This window comes from Malus domestica, chromosome 14 (assembly GCF_042453785.1).
Source record: "Malus domestica chromosome 14, GDT2T_hap1".
NCBI classification, from domain to species: domain Eukaryota; kingdom Viridiplantae; phylum Streptophyta; class Magnoliopsida; order Rosales; family Rosaceae; genus Malus; species Malus domestica.
This window is the reverse complement of record NC_091674.1, coordinates 5595783-5613856: the sequence shown is the minus strand read 5'-3', so window position 1 is coordinate 5613856 and position 18074 is coordinate 5595783. Positions and strand designations below refer to the sequence as shown.

At 40.0% G+C, this 18074-nt stretch overlaps 1 long non-coding RNA gene across 1 annotated transcript; it reads left to right on the top strand.

Annotated features, from left to right (window-relative positions):
• The first annotated feature begins 9863 nt into the window (after positions 1–9863).
• LOC114821083 (uncharacterized) lies at positions 9864–10531 on the top strand. Its single transcript, XR_003768498.2, has 3 exons — positions 9864–10060; positions 10146–10364; positions 10473–10531. It is a non-coding gene; the product is annotated as an uncharacterized lncRNA (long non-coding RNA).
• Positions 10532–18074: the final 7543 nt, after the last annotated feature.

The window sequence follows — 18074 nt, the reverse complement described above, 5'->3', positions numbered from 1 at the left end:
CACCACCAGAAAGCTCCATCATGGCAACCACCGCAATGGCCACCATAGTAGCCATCCGTAGCGAGGTCCATGGTGTTACCACCACTGTCTAAGCCGTGCTATCCAAGGCTTATGGCACCATGGCCATGGCCCAACCCATGTCACTCTAATCCTAACGCGAGCCCAAAGCGTTGCCAAGCCGAGCCCATGCCTCCCGTGCGCCACACGCCGAAAATCCCACTCCCGTGGCCCAGCCTGTTCCTGTCGACCAACCCACTTTTGTGGCCCAGCCTTTTCCTGTGGTCTAACTTGCTCCCGCCGAGCAGCCCACTCTCGTGGCCTAGCCTGCTCCCGTGGCCTTCCAAGCAACTTAAATTGATCCAAGATTAGTTTAATCATCCCGGCTTCAAATTTTCAAACCGACGATCGAACCAAGAGCATTTTTACCATATTTTTCTACGGATTTGACACTTCCTAACTCAAATCTCGCGCCCGGAGTCTATCACATTTCCACTGCTTAAGGAGACGCATTCCTTCTAAGCTATTCCAACCCAAATGGAGAACAACACTTGTCTCGACAAGTCATAAAGTTGACAAGCGCTTTCGCACAGCAAACGACCTTGGTGAACCAGCTTATGCAGCACATTGAGATGCAACGTGCCCCAGACAAGGTGTTTTGAAGTATGACAAGGGCAGACAGAGAACCTCTCCAACAACGTTCAGGCAAGCAGCCACTTGACCAGCCACAAACCAAGTGTTCGGGCAATGTACACTCCCGATTGAGCCTCTAAGATAGCGTGTACGTCTTGGCACGTGGAGGAGCATGCACTCTCGATTAGGCTCACGGACGAGCATACATTCACGATTGGGGTCACACTCCGATGGTCAACATGAGCAACCTTCCAGTCGAAGTGTTCATCCGCGGCTAAGCCCGCAAGGAGCACCTTCCACCTCACATCGGAGTAAGCAGCACGACGGACGGAGAGAATCAGTCACTCAATCCGGCTCAAGTTCAACTAGCAGCCTGCAAAGAGCTTGCTCACTTGCTAGGAGCACACCACATCTGCCTCATAGACGAGCCAAACACATGGAAGAGCAGCCTAGATTAGCAAGTCACGACTAGGGGTAACTGAGAGCTCCGTTACCCCAACAAAGACAAATTCAAGAATAAGTAAAAGATTATTGACCAAGCGATTGGGCAATTTCTAATGCAACGAGGTCACCGACGAGGCATTGCGACGGAACATGACCAACATAAGTAGGTCATCCTTCATGGATGAGATCGAGCAGGCAGAGCCTCCACTTGAGTTTAGTATGCCACATTTGACATCTTTCAAAGGGGATGAAGATCCAGAGAGACACTTAAAGCACTACCGAAGCGCAATGATCCTATATCAAAACAACGACGATCTCATGTGCAATATATTTACCACCACTCTACAAGGTGAGGCACAAGATTGGTTTTACACCCTGCCGCCACAATCTATCCGGAGTTTCGACGAACTAACTTTGGTTTCACCAAAGAATATTCATCTTATCGCTCGATCAAAAAGAAGTCCGACCATTTGTTCAACGTCAAGAAGAACCCAAAGAAGTTGATTCGCAACTATATGAAGAGGTTCAAAGCAGAGAAGGCAATGATGGTCATATGCAACGACTCGATAGCTAGAGCAATCTTCCAAAAAGGACTTCAAGCAAACCACCCGTTATTCAGAAAATTGATCATGAAATAAGATCTAACTCTGGTAAACTCTTTTGCTCTGGCAGAAAAGCATGCACTTTGGGACGAGGCTCGCAAATGCACATTCAAGGACTTGAAGAAGTACCCGACATCACCTCCCTAATATCCAAACAGGAAGTAACAGAAAACTTATTCGCATGTTTGACGGTATCTAAAGCGGCAATAAGGTCTACCATTATGCGAGAAGAGCTAAGGGCCCGACTATCTGTATTCCACAGTTCAAAAGCTCTCTTTGATGCTATCATAAATTCAAAAGCTAACTTTGGCTATAGTTGTTGTAACCCGGAGGCTTATGTTTTACCTTCAAACACACGCAGTCATCCTCATGACACACTAGTCCGCCCAATCCAAACACGTGACGATAAACATATACAGGCAGTTGAGCACTACCTCCTACTGTGTGTCACACAGCCCTAGCCGACCCTTGCTCCATAATTTAGCTTTAGAATGGTCCAATATCGGTAGTTGAGCATTTCTTGCTATGTGTAACATGATCTCAGCTCCACGACTCCCTACCGCGCATTCATGACGCAACAGAGTGGCCCAAAGATGCCTCAAAAGTAGTCGAACACGCCCTAGCTACGCTTGCTCCACCCGATGGAGGCTTCTGGCATTTGTATGTTGACGACGCATCCAACTACAAAGGTAAAACAGGTGTAGTCCTTATTACCCCAGACGATTCGATACCCGAACAGACGATCATTCTAGGCTTCAAAGCATCCAACAACGAAGCAGAGTACGAGACACTGCTAATAGGCCTCCGAATAGCAAAAGACTTGGTGGTGAAAAAACTCGCAATTCATTCTGATTCCCAGCTAATCACTAGCCAGACTACTTGAGGCGTTTTAGCTTTACATCCTCACTTAAGTTCCACAAGCAGACAACACTCACATGGATGCATTAACCGGCCTAGGCTCCACCCTCAACCACCAATTCAAACGCTCTATTCCAGTGGAGTATATAGACTAGCCAAGCATAGAGGCGAAGCCAGCAGCCGAAATGTCATAGGTTAGTACAACTCTAAACTGGCAAAGTTCTATTATAAACTACCTGGTCAATGGCACATTTCCCATGGAAAGGTTGGAGTCTAGAAAGCTCCAAATAAAGGCAGCATGCTACTACATGTGGAATGACATTCTCATCCAAACATCCTACACTATACCACATCTCCACTACCAAGCACCTCCTGACGACCTAAAGGTTCTAAGCTCAATCCATGAAAATGTTTGTGGAAATCACTCCGGAGGTCGATCCTTAGCATAGAAGGCTCTTAACGCAGGCTATTATTACCATGCACTAAGATGCTAAGGAGTTAGTACAAAAGTGCGACCACTGCCAACAAGCTACACCTGCAGACGAGTCATTGGCCGTTCATACAGTGGGCAATCGACCTGGTAAGAACTATGCAGCCTGTTACTGGGGGCAGATGCATAATGATTATGGCAACCGACTACTTCACCATGACTTAGACGGACATAAAGCGCTTCATATGGAGGAACATCAATTACAGATTTAGCATCCCACAATCCATCATCACCGACAATTGCGCGTAGTTTGTGGGTAAAGATTTTGTGAAGTTCTTCCAAAAGTATGTCATCAAGCAGCACATGTCCACGTCGAGATATCCTCAAGGCAATAGGTGAGCCAAAGTATCCAACAAGATGATCCTCAACTTCCTCAAGAAATCCCTTACCAACAAGAAGGGAAAATGGCCAGACGAACTTCTCGGATGTCTATGGGCATATCGCACCACCAAAAGACGAGAAACCAGTGAGATTCATTTCTCTTTGGCATTTGGCTCAGAAGCAATCATTCATTCTAATGTCATTAAGCCAAGTATCATCGCTCTACTACCAAGCATTGAGCAAAATAGTAAGCAGATGGCCACAAGCTTATATTTGGCAGAAGAGAAGCGTGAGCACACCATCACCCGCATCGCAACCACCACCAGCAGCTCCTCTTCAGCTACAACAAAAAGGCCAAGATTCAACAGTTCCAGCCTGAAGTTCAAGTCCTAAGAAAAGCCTCCATCACTGCCCGCATAGAAGGTTCCAAAAAGATAGATCCCATCTGGTCCGTACAAGATCAGCAGAGTAGGTGGCAAGAATAATTACACCCTCGCCATCAAGAAATGACAAAAAGATCAAAAAATAATGGAATGCCTACAATCTGAGGAAGTGCTATGTGTGACCTCTCGCTACATCAAAGCCTGAAGACTCAAGCAGCTCGACGAGTACCATCTCACAGGCCGATGACTATTCAGTTGTTATGTAATTCCAACCTTACAACTAAGTTCTCGTTTATTTCACTCGTTTTGCAATAAGGAATTCAGAAGTAATCACAACTTGGCTTGGCTGCATGCTTACAACAACTGATCACTCCTGCACTTCAAAAGAATATTACACCCTTCTTAGGGATTCATCGCAGGAATTGCACCCCCCCCCCCGAGGGACCAACCATGCTTTCCAGTGTGAGAGGGTAAACTAATTGCTCTTTAGTGCGAGAGGGTAAACCAATTCCCCGACACATACATGTGTCAACTCTCGAAGACGGAAGGATAAACTCTACACTTTGAATATCTAGATGTGGATAAGCATGGCTGCCCTAGCATAACTAGATGCACGATGGCTTGAACTGGGATTCCTAGAAGTAGCCACAATGGTCTTTTTCAAGGCTTTTCTAACTGATGGATTTTTTGGTCTCTTGGCCTAATTCGTGGGGAATTTGGCCCTAAAGACGGATGGGGCACATTATGCAGTACGCCCTATAGACGGTTGTCCTATAACCCTAAAGTTGATACCTAGTGCACTAAAGTTGCCTAAGGTTTTTGGAAGACTCTCTACGGCTTGCCCTTCGAATAGTAAAACCACGTTAGACTTATACAATAACACATTCTTGTGAAAGGTTAAACAAGTTAGCATGCATATACGAACCTTTATCCACTGCCGACATGCTACGTAGTTGATAAGCTTCACCTCTGTTAAGTGCAGAACAACCTACACTAAGTCCTAAAGTGTTATGATACTTGGTACGCAACCTACTGAATTGGAGAAAGCTAAGGTTAACAACCTAGTGGTTACGCAGACTTGTCTACTTCTGTAAGTAAGGCATCCGGCTGCCAACCCTATGGTTAACAACTTTGCAAAGTTCTACACCAACATATATGGCTGCATAGGCTATGCGGGCCTGTCTGCTTATAGAAAAGTAGCACACATGCCACTAGTCTATAAAGTCTAAAGGTTAGGGCATGAACAAAATAAGTGAAGATGAAGAAAAGCGAAGGAAACATGTCTGTAAACAACTAGCAAAGGCCGAAGAAGTTCAAGCAAAACAAGAGCTACAAGGAAAAACAAAGAAAATCCTAAAGGCCACCTAGAAGGCTATACTTCAACAGCTTGGACATCCCACGACTACTCAGTCGCCACATCTTCAGCAGCAATGACGCTCTTAGCAGTGACATCATTCAACACTTCACCCTTGGCTGCCCCAGCCTGGGCACTAACTTCTCAAACTACTTCACCAATGGAAACCTTAAAAGTAAAAGCAAGCAAGTATTCCGGAGAAATAGAGAAGGTCTCGAAACCTCGAGCTCATCCTTCTCACCCTTCAGCTACTCATCCTTCTCGAGCAAACCAACATGGATGCACTGCAACTCATCCACTTCCTTCTTCAGACTTTCATTGATTTTCAGTACACCTTGAAGTTCCAACACTTAGGTTTCAAGCCTATCGACGACTCTCTTGAAGTGGATCACTTGATTATAAGAAGTAATCAACTTTTCATCCTTTGCATAAACAGCGAAATGAAGCTCAGAAACTGCAAACTCAAGATCTTGAATCTGAGGTATGTAACATCTAATCTCCTTCTCTACACTTTTATACTTAACTTGGATCGCGTCAAGCTTAGTCTTCAAGTCAATAATATCTTGGCAAGCGGTCTCAAGTTGCAGAGAAATGGAGGCAGAAATATTAAACCCCTTCAAAGTAATGAGCTAAGAATCCAACCTCTTAATCTCCTCGGTCGAGGAATAAACTTCAACTGCCATAGTCTTCGCCACCTACTTGGCAACCTTGCTATGTTTGTATTATAGCAAGCAGAGCAATTGTTCTATATTGGGTCGTATGATTCGCAAAAGAACTTGGGCAAACAAACCTTTCTAAACGCAATCAACAAACTTGGCACAAGCATCCATGTCTTCAAGCAGATCTGGTTTTAAGAGCACACATATCTCAGCAACCTCCCTAGAAGCAGGCTTAGTGAATTTCTCACAGCTGCCCACGTGAACAATCTCATCCTTCCTGGTAGGCGAATCAATCTCAGCAGCAAAGGGAATGGGCCTTAGTGCCACTTTAGTAGCAAAGTCCACCTTATTGCTCTTCATAATAGCAAGCCTTTCCGAATGAGAACCGGACTTTGTTCCCAACGGACGTCTTGGCATAGACTTCGGCACTAGGGGCATGGCAAGACCTCTACACTGAGCAATACTATCAACAATTGTACATGCCATTCTCGACATGGCAAACACCATATACTCAGATAACAGCCTCATTTTTCTTCCCATTGGAAGAAGTTATGTCAATCACAAGACTCTCGGCAACAGGCAGACCCTCACAAGCAGCGGAAGAAGTCTTCAGTTTTCTCAATCGGCATCTCTTGAGCAGGTGGGGAATATCTCTTCTTTCCACCTTTATTCATAATAGGCTCCACGACAACGTTCAGACGAGCCAATACATCTACCTCGATCCTCTTTACCTTCTCTCGGGAACAGCCCACATTTCTCCTTGCGAATAGAATTAAGCAGTCAACTCTATTCACGGTACTCAACAGGGGAGCTCAACCCATACTGGCGTTTCCTTCATTTTTTTCTCTTGGACCAGCTGGTATGAAGCCTGCATGCCCAGCATTCTAGCAGCCCATAAGGCCCGTGACCTTTTCATTTCTCTCAATCGCTGGCCTGGCCCGCATCAGGACCAAGAACCCAAAGGACAAGAACCATGCAACTTGCCTAGCACTGTGCCATAGCGTCTCAATCTATGGCCTTAACCGCGCACGCTACCCTTGGCACTAGCCAAGCCAAGCGGCCCAAGCAGTGGTCCCTGCCACAACACCTCATTGGCCCATGCCGAACCGACTTCTGGCCCCTGCCAGTCGACGTCCTGCACCAACCTGACGGCTGGCCCGTGACAGCACTATCCAAGAACAAGACAAGGAAAATTAATTTTTTCTTACTTCGGTGTGGCGCGGAGAAGACGATCCTTTGCACGGGCAAGATGTAGAAGATTGCTAGAGAAGAGGGAACAAATATCCTCTAAGCTCTCTCTCTCTCTTGTAAGGTATAATAAATTGCCTTCCAAAGTTGATTTAATAACCCACTTAAGTTGGACTTAAATAGGCTTTGAGAGAAATTTATTTCTCATTCCTAGAAGGATCTAATTTCCAATTAAAGAAGGAATCAACATCAAAATAGGAAACAATCTTAGTTTCCTCAAGCAAGAAGAGCTCTACACCTACTGCCCTTTCTTGCGAGCAGCCCAACATGTGTGGGGGCATTTGTGGAGACAAAAATAATCAAAAAGCGACACATGGATTTTTGGGTAAAAATGACAAAATTACCCTCGAGGCACATCGGGATTCCTACGCCCGAGCAGTGGACAATCATCCCTCAATCAAGTCAAAAATGCCCAAAATAGGTAACAAATTCAAAGTTATTTCATCCATCCTCATCCTATATTTTCCACAATGTAATTATTTCATAACCTTCAAAACATTCCATATAAATTGAGTCAATTGACTAATTAATGGATTTATTCCTAATTAATCCATTAATTACCAATTAAATCACCCATTTCACACAAAATACCCCAAAGGGCCGGCCACCTTTTCTCAAAAAGGGGACCGGCCATGCTATATATATTGAACCCCATGTTCTCTAAAAACCTAGGTCCACACTCTTGCAAAACTCCAAAAACTCTCTAAACACTTTTCTCTCTAAATTCTAACTTATATCACTAGTACAAAAACATGTTTGCGCGACGGAATCTTGTGCGACGTAGCAAATTTCGTCGCGCAAACATACTTTGCGCGACGCTAAACAGAAAACGTCGCGTAAACTAACTTTGCGCAACGACACTTTGCGCGACGAAGCCTGGCGTCGTGCAAAGCTGTTTTGCGCGACGAAGGTAACCCTACGTGAAAAGTTTTGGCGCCAAACCAATATGCTTTATCACTTTTTTTCCTAACTTTGGGCGACGTAGGTGAACAGACGTCGCGCAAAGATGTTTTGCGCGACGTAGGTACCCTTGCGTTGCGCAAAGTTGTTTTGCGCGACGTATGTATTCGTCGCGCAAAGTTGTTTTGAGCGACGTAGGTACCCTTACGTCGAGCAAAGTTGTTTTGCGCGACGCAAGGGTACCTATGTCGCGCAAAGTGTTTTTTTTTTTTTTTTTGCCTTTTTCTTTTGGGGTTCTTTCATTGCCTTTTTCTTTTGTGGTATCCAATTGTGTAAATGTTTTAAACTGACAATCGAATTAGTTCATTGTATCCATATAGGATCAAGGAGTGTAGCTATAAAAAAATCATCAAAATCGGAGTTAAAACTACCGTTAAATCGTGATTTTTCGTTTATAACCGTCGAAAATTTTTTTCTCGTTACTTGATCTCTGAATGTTTTTTTTTTGCGAGTTTTGGCGTACACAATCTCGAAGCATATAAAAACAAGTTTGACGGTTGGATCATTGAAACTAGTTTCGTACAATGCGTTTCCCATCAAAACGATACATTCACTAACACTTAGAGTTTATTTATACTTTCATTAAGTGTAACAGAAGATTTGTGGTATCCACTTGTGTAAATATTTTAAATTGACGATCGAATCAATTCCTTGTATTCATATAGGATCCAGGAGTGTAGCTGTAAAAAATCATCAAAATCGAAGTTAAAATAACCGTTAAATCATGAATTTTTTCTTTTATAACCGTCGAAAAGGTTTGTCCCGTTACTTGATATCTGAAGGTTTTTTTTTGCGATTTTTGGCGTATACGATCTCGATGCATATAAAAACAAGTTTGACGGTTGGATCGTTGAAACTAGTTTAGTACAATGCGTATCTCATTAAAACGTTAGATTCCCTAACACTTAGATTTTAGTTTTACTTTCATCAAGTATAACAGAAGATTTTGTGGTATCCACTTGTGTAAATATTTTAAATTGATGATCGAATCAGTTCGCTGTATTCATATAGGATCTAGGAGTGTAGCTGTAAAAAATCATCAAAATCGGAGTTAAAATAACCGTTAAATCATGATTTTTTTCGTTTATAACCGTCGAAATTTTTTGTCCCGTTACTTGATCTCTGAAGGTTTGTTTTTTGCGATTTTTGGCGTATGCGATCTCAACACATATACAAACAAGTTTGCGATTTTTTGTCCCGTTTATAACATATGATTTTGTGGTATCCACTTGTGTAAATGTTTTAAATTGACGATTGAATTAGTTCATTGTATTCATATAGGGTCAAGGAGTGTAGCCGTAAAAAATCATCAAAATCGGAGTTAAAACTACTGTTAAATCGTGATTTTTTGTTTATATCCGTCGAAAATGTTTGTCCCCTTACTTGATCTCTGAATATTTGTTTTTTTTATTTGTTACTTTAATTGAATTGAGATCCGGACTCATGCTGGTATAAACTATATTGTTGTTATTGTGATTTTTGGCGATTTTTGCGATTTTTGAATGTTTGTTTTTTACGATTTTTGCGATTTTTGCAATTTTATTACATTCTTAGTATATTTAATAATAATTTTTTTTTTTAAATGCCTTCCCTCTCGCTCATCGCTTCTTTACAATATGAGTTTCTTTATTTGTGGATGGTCCATCTTAACTTTTACTAGAGTAGTATTTTAGCCGAGTATATATTTTGCATAGTTTATTAACTTTTACTGTTTTTTTTTTCATTTTAAAACTATTACTTTTATGATTGTGAAAATGTGTTGTGGGTTGTTAATTACTGTTTTAAGGTACTTTTATGATTAAGGGAGGTTTTGCCGAATTTTCTGTACAAATTTAAGCTTAGGGTTTTTACCATTTAAGTTTTTTTTGGCAGCTAAAAAAAACACCAGGGGCCCCAATCGAATGCTGAAGGAGGCACATGCCGTACGTTTGTCCGCCTCCTTGATCAAGATTGCGTATGACTCGCGACATCGTGGAGCGGCTACCTCACAGCAGCATAGCAGCGTCGTTAATAGCTGTGGTTTTGTTATTCGGTATTGTTGTCCTATGCAGTGGACGAGTTGGGCACAAATTCCTGAGGAGACGAAGGACCTGGTGCGAGACAAGTTGACGGTTAGTATATTAATTTTTAGCCTTTATCATTTTTTTTTGTTTACAAATATTATTAAATTTATTTTATTGTTTTTCATATTTGTAGGTCAATTTTGATCTTAAGGACATATCCCCTGAGGTCAGTGCCTACTTAGAGGAGACCTTAGCAAACCGGTACAAAGATTGGAAGTGCGCTCTTCACAAGCATTTTCAGCTATGGGATGATCCGGAGATTGCTCGTCTACAGGGTTACCCAGCTGAGTTGAAGGACCGGCTGGAGGATTGAGAGTGGCTCTGCAAACATTTTACGGACCCAAAATTTGTAGTATGTACAAAATACTTTAATAATAATTTACTGTTTGTTATTTTTTAAGCTTTTTTTAATAATTTATTTCAAATAGTCGCACTAACATTTATATTGTATGATTAACAGAAGAAATCTGTTGCTGGCAAGAAAGCTCGAGACTCAAAGACACTTCTCCACCATTCCGGTTTTGCGCGACGAAGGTTTACGTCGCGCTAAGTGGTTTTGCGCGACGAAGACCTACGTCGTGCTAAGTGGTTTTGCGCGACGTATATCACTTCTGCGTCGCGCAAACCCTTCCTTCACTACCTTGACGCGACGGTCGGTGCGCGACGCAGGTTCGTTGTCCTACGTTTTGCGCGACATAGACCTACGTCGTGCTAAGTGGTTTTGCGCGACGAAGACCTACGTCGCGCGAAGTGGTTTTGAGCGACGTAGGTCACTTCTGCGTCGCGCAAACCCTTCCTTCACTGCCTTGACGCGACGGTCGGTGCGCGACGCGGGTTCGTTGTCCTACGTTTTGCGCGACGTTTTTTTGACTTTGCGCGACGAAGGTCCTACGTCGCCCAAAGCCTTTTGTTTACTAGTATCTCTAACAAAATAACTGGATCAGCTTATACATTTCCTACCAGCACTAGACTATAACGTTAAGGAAAGTACAAACACATAAGAGTTGTATTTATCTTCTTCCTTTGTATCCGTCTTATAGGAATATGCAACGAAAGGTGGCATATTAATTTCACACCACTCCGAGGACATATGTATAGTAAGCTGGTTAATAAGCTCGTATGCGTTACATGTATGACTTAAGAAATGCGTGACTTAGAGAAATCTAAGGACATACGACATCCTCAACTTTCAGTTAGATTCCTTTCCAATTTACATATAAGCACATGCAAGGTCCCTTCTTTGCCTGATGTAGGATTCATGCTCTCAACAAAATTAACCCTATTTCTCCCCTATATATACCCTCTCTCCTCCTCTTCACTTGGTGCTACCAACAAGCTCCATTGCTCATCACCTCTCTTTCCTCTCTCCCTTCTTCTTCTTGCCTCCATTTTTTTCCCATCTTAAGAAAAAGATGTCAAACAGTTCCATGTCCAACAATTCCAGATCCTCAGCTCACAGCTCCAGCTGTACTGAAGAAAACGACAGCTTCAAGGTATACGTGTTGTCACCTGAGCCCTTGAGATGGGCACCTCCAGCTTGCGACGATGATTTCATCACCGACAACAGCAGAACTACGACTCCAAGTGCAGAAAAGTACCTCCATTTCATGGGAATGGCGGGGGATTGTAATCCGAAAATGACCGGGGTAGGGTTTGGATCAGGAGCTGGTGATGCAGGTGCTTGTGGATCTAAAAAAAACGACCGTGTTCATGATGATAATGATGATGCGGAGGCTGATCGTCACAACAAGAAGGTTAAGTATGTTGATGATGATAATGATTTGAAAGTGGGGATGCCTAATGTGACCCTGAGCTTGGCAATAGGAAGTGATGACATGCAGGTGTCTGGTTCTGGTTTAGACTCGATTTGTGGAGGTAGTGGTAAAACTGGTACTTCCAAGACTGATGAGCTGGACTTAAATCTCAAACCCCAATAAGTTCAATTTATTCGATTCTTCCCTCTGTCTCTCTGTTTCCTAAGAGATATGCATCCTTTATATGCTAAGGTTTGTCTAGAGGTAATAATTAAGTAAAACAAAACCTAATTTAGAAAAATAAAATAAACTTTAGGGAGCTGATATCTGCATAATCTCAAGCTCAAATACATATAGTGTGGATAAATTGTCGCCATGTAGCCAGGGAGAGAGAGAAGAGTACTAGCTTTAAAAGTTTAGGTTATTTCCAATTCTAGTACTGTATGTGTGTTTTCCGTTTCTCTTGTGTTGTCGCCACTGATGCTTATAAGAGGTTATGTCCTCCATGAATTCAAAATGTAATTGTGAGACATCATGGAATATATGTTAAGTCTTTATATGTCAAGTCTTTGTATTTGAAAGTTTGTAACTGCTCTTTCATCATATTGATTTGTGCGCACCTGTATGTCGGTTCTTTACTTATATGGCTTCACAGAAGTAATTATTCGGACATAATTAGTTATAAAGTTGACTGTAAATTAAGCTGGATGCAGTCTTACTGGTAATTTGCTTCGGTAGTTAGCGGAGGTTTCGACCATCATTTTTTGTTGTTAACTCTGCCGGGCAAAAGTGATTTACGGCACCACCTCTAGTTCTCACTTATTTTGCAAAAAACATTTGTTTGTTCAGAAAAATGGTTTTCAAGATTGATAAACCACATTTTTGAGGAGGCTAATTGTGCCCTAGTTTTAATTTGTCATTTCTGGCACATTTTCAAGATTAATCAAGCACATATATTTCCATGAGATTAGATTCTTGATAATTTGGCGCCTAAGAATGATCTTAATTACTTTAGGCAACCAGTCATATTCGCTACTAATTATAGATAATTTAGCAGCAATATTGTTTTGTTACCAAAGGTAAAGTTCTTGAAAATTTTCACGGGCTAATTTAATCGTTTCATGGTGAAGACAGTTTGTGCTTTTGGGATAAAAGATCCAGGTATTATATGGAAGGGTGAGTGTCAGGGTGGTGTGGGTAAGTTAGTTAGTAGGTGGGTATATATTATAATTACTTAGCTAAAGTAATTGGGAGTGTTTTCAGTTGGAAATATGTTGAACAATAGTTCTGCTCTTTTAAGGTGTTCATTTTGAGGACGTGTGAGGACCAAATGTGTATTAGCCACAAGATGATATTAGTTTGGATCTAAAGGCTTAAAATATTTGACAACTTAATAATAAACCAAAACAAGAAAATGAGTTTTCAAATGGTTCATAGATTTTAAGTTTTGGTTTATTAAGTTGTCAAACTTTTAAGCCTTAATTTGAATCTAAACTAATATAATCTTGTGGTTAATATGAATTTGCTCCTTTATAAGTCCTAAAAAAAAGATCTTAAGAGAGCAGAACTCTATTGAACAAATTGTGGACTGTCATTAAAATAACCCATATATATAGGTAATAGCTTCTAGATTCAACCTAGATATCCAATGTGAAGATTTAGTCCGAGTTTCAGTTAAGTTAGATAAAAAAAAAAAAAAAACAATGAAATTATCGTCGAAAATTAGTTTCTTCCTTTAATAATTAAGGTCCTTGAATGAATCAACTAGTGAAAATATTTTCAAATACTGTTAGTGATAAATATGTATTTTCAATGTTAATATCATAAATTTCACATGCAGTATTGTTAGCTGTTGTATGATAGATTTTATGTGCAGCATAGATACGTTATTGTTAGACGAACTGCTGCAACCTTTTAAAATAATTAATTTTCCAAATTTTTTGGGTGGAGTACTAGATTAGTGTCAAAAAATGTGCGACAATGCACGAACAAAATAATTAGTGTTCAAAAAGTTTCAAGTGTAGTATATAAGTATCGGGCGTATCGGGCGCTATGCGACAATGCACTGAAACAACATGTCAATGCACCGACAAAATAACTTATTCTCTAAAAGTGTAAACTGCGTATTATATTATTGTCGAAAACTAAGAGACGCATTACTAACAAAATAAATAAATCATCCAAATATTGTGGGTGCATATATGTATCAGATGAAATGCAACAACGCACTGACAAAATGATTGATTATCTAAACTTTTTGGATGCAATATATTAGTGTAGAACATAAAGGCACAATTGACGACATAATTAATGCTCCAAAAATTACATTCATATCTGAAGTTTTTTTTTATTATTAAAATCAATATTATTACTCTAAGCTGTACTAAGAGGAGGAGAGAAGGTTTGAACCGGGAAGTAGCAAGTGAAGACGAAGGCCCTATCCACCAAGGTATATTAAGTCAAATTAAATCTCACTATGTTTCTGGCTAGCGCATATGTGAAATACAGACATATAATTTTGCCCTGGATGTTTCACCAGTGAATATACATTTTCATACCAAAAACTACCGGTTAAGGAAAGTACAGACATATGTATGTAAGTGTTGTATTTATCTTCTAATTTATATACGTTTCGTTACTTAACCTATGTGGGTTTTAAGAAAGTTGAGGTTCAAAAGGGTTCACAATTTGACACAATTTATATACATCAAGGCACACTTTTCGGAGTGGTGAACAGAAGAATAAAAAATGTCTGAAAACAAGGAAACAAGGAACTAAAACTGTGTGATTTTCTACAACAACAACAACAAATTTTTTTCCTATTAAGTGGGGTCGGCTATGTGAATCCTAGAACGTCATTGCGCTCAGTTTTGTGTCAGTGTGATTGTCTAGATTGCTTAAAAAAAATTCTCGTAATCCAAGTCCCATAAGCCCTAAATCTGCACATACATAAAGCTCTCACAAGACCAAATCTGTCCCTTATTCACAAAATCTCACTACATTTAAGTTCATTCATGAAACTTTAATTGAATCCAACTTCAAGTCCTGTTTTCACTCCCTTATAAACCCCTCATTTGCACTACTTCCTCCAAACCATCTCTCTCTCTCTCTCTCTCTCTCTCTCTCTCTCTCTCTCTCTCTCTCTCTCTCTCAATTTACCTTGTTGTCATTGTCCAAACCAATCACCATGTCAAACGGTGCCACCAACTCTGAAGACAGCATGGCCAACTCTGGCAAAAAATATCTCTTCAAGTGCACCCATTGTGAGAAAGGTTTCTCGTCCGGTCAAGGCCTTAGGTGGCCACCAAAACGCCCACCGATACCAAACTAATCAGCTCATGAGGAGACTCGCAGATGCCATTGGAACCTATGTTAGTATCCCCTATGTTGCTGCTGCTCTAGCGAAGGTCCAGCAAGCTGCTGCCGGTGCCTACCTGGTGCTGGAGGTGAATGTAGCTGGATGGGGTTATCATTGGATAGTCCACTCTACTTTAGGCCTACTGACATCTACAAGTCTTGATGCTATAATTATTTTCATGAGGTTGCTTTTGCAATGATTAGGTCATGAGAAGTGGATAATCAGCTGAAGGAGGCCGAACAGGGTTTTATTAACGTCACAAGAGATTATCTAGGTGAGTGGGAAAATAATGATACTACTAATTGGAATGGTGCAGGTGAGGAAGTGACTTCCTAGCAAAGGGATGATGATTTGGATTTGGAGCTCAAACTCTAGGGTTTGGATTTTCAAGAGCTGATCTGGGGTCTCTTTATACATATCAAGGTGCTTAGAGTTGATTTAATAGTTTTGAGTTATGTAATTGTGGGAATATTAGTATAAGTTTGAGTTTGTAGCAAGCTAAATATAAACTGCTTGCTTTGTTGTTTTAGTTAATGTTATGATTTCTAAACTATGTATAATGCTCTAAGCATGAATATATTTATGAGTATTTTAGTGTTATGGTTTCTGAATTGTGCCAGACTTCATTTCTTGAGATCCCCATTTGCAAAAATAGTTTGGAGCTACCTAAAAATTGCTACAAGAATACTATAAAGATACTATTCAACTACTTAAAGATTTAGTGCTAAGACACTATAAATGCACTAGAAAGACACTAAATGGACTTTCAAAATGATACACCTTACCTTTCAAGGTGTGATTTGAAAGTTCTCTTAAATGTAGTGCAGCAATAATCATTTATTAGTCCTTTAAAAAAAAAATATTCGTGTGTTCCTAACATAATTAGCCTATAAGCTCCATGGAAATTTTAATGTCTCTCATCAAACACACCCTTAGCGTTATCTGAACAATATTCGGCAAAGTTGGCAATTAGTTTAAGGTGTAATAATATCTTTTTCAGCTCACACATGGTCTATGTGAGTTCGTGGTGCGGACGTACAAAAAATTTACTCCTACCATGTACACGATCCTTTCTTAAACCATCTAATTATGCCACAAATTATGTCACCCCATCTGGTAGTACCTTGCGCTGTTACATACAACCAAGGTCTAAAATATCGATATTATCCCGATATTTCCATCGAAATTTCCGTGTTTTTGGACTACCGATATTTCCAATATCATCGATATTTTAGACCTTGATAGGAACTCTATGTGGTACTAAGTCACTCATGTATCTTACCATGCAATGTATGAAGTGTAAAATATTGTACTAATTCATTATATATAAATGATTATGGTGTGTTTAAACTTCTTTCATTAATTACTACATATTTTCTATACTCACAATGTTTGCCAGCTCGCTATATAATCAACTTAAATCGGTTAAATTCATCATGCAATGCATTTCCTTCCAATTTTTTTTATGATAAACTAATAGATAATTGACTAAATAAACATCTTGCAAAGTTTCAATAAAAATTTCCGAGTTTTTCTTACAATTTCCATGGTTTTTATTCAATTTTTATGGATATCGATAATATCCCGATATTTCCATCAAAATTTCAGTGTTTTTGGACTATCAATATTTCCGATATCACCAATATTTTATACCTTGCGTACAACCCAACCAAACCTCCCATCAACGTACTAAAGGACCAAGTTCCATCACAATTAATTTTCATCCTTTTTTTTTTTTTTTGTAAAATTGTCCGCCTCACTGACTTAAAGTGCATTGCCATTGCAACAGGCTAGGGGGACGATGCGACTCAAATTCAAGTCATTGAGGCGGCACAATAATGAATAACAAAACTATGAAACTATAAATTTAATAGTGAAGGAGCTTAATTTGGTCATCTAATACGTCGGTGAGAGGGGTTTGTGGTGTTGCGCAACAGCGCAGGGTTGTTGCAGGAGGCGGTCGAGGCTAGGTCCTGCATGGCCATATCTATTTTGGCTGTTGTAGTAGAAGCGGCTGTTGTTTGTAGTGCGAAAGGGTTTACAAAGTTGCCTGGGGCAGATGTTGCGGGCCTATGGGGATCATTCATGATATCTTGCAGCTGGGTAAACATTCTTATTCAATAAGTTCTTGTATGCACCACGACAATGCAATGAAGCGGCTCATTGGCTTCATTTGTTACTAGTAATGGTGGTAATCATGGATGAGTTTGGAGGTTTGTACATTGTTTATACCATACTTAGGGCCTTCGTATTTAGACTTCGTATAAATACTCGATGACTCAAATGTAATTATATAATAAAGGAAGGGGCAAATAAATAAAAAAGGAAGGAGCTCTTATTCTATAAAATGGCCTCCTCACACTCACAAATCCTAAGCCTCTCCTATCTAGAGCAAAGCTCTCACACTCTCTCCCTCACAAATACTCTCAGAGAAATACAATCAGTGTAGACATAGCCCAAACATTGGGGTGAACCACGATACATCTTGTGTTATTTACATTTCTTGCAAATTCACGGTCGGATTTACTTTGTTCCAAGACCTCCGGTTTTGTACATCAACATACATAGTTGTCATCATGTACATAGTTGTTCTCTAAAGAGGAGATTTGTTGTTTTCTTAAGGACAAATTGTCAATATGATGTCAATAAGCTGTCAAAAACATTAGTACATCACATGTCTAAGACAAAAATTAGTGTTTCAACATGTTTGCGTACATATCGATTGTAATGTTGTTCTACAATTACTTCTTGTGCTCATTATAGTCAGTAAAACTAAAAATAATCCATATTATTATCACATTAGTATTTTCTTTATTCTACTTAAAGACTTTTAAAAGAAGGATTATTTCCCCAATCTTTCAATTTTATCTATTAATTGAGTTCTTGTATAATGTTAATCTTAGGAAATTGTTTTTTTTATTTTTTATTTACGATCGATATTCATTAAGTT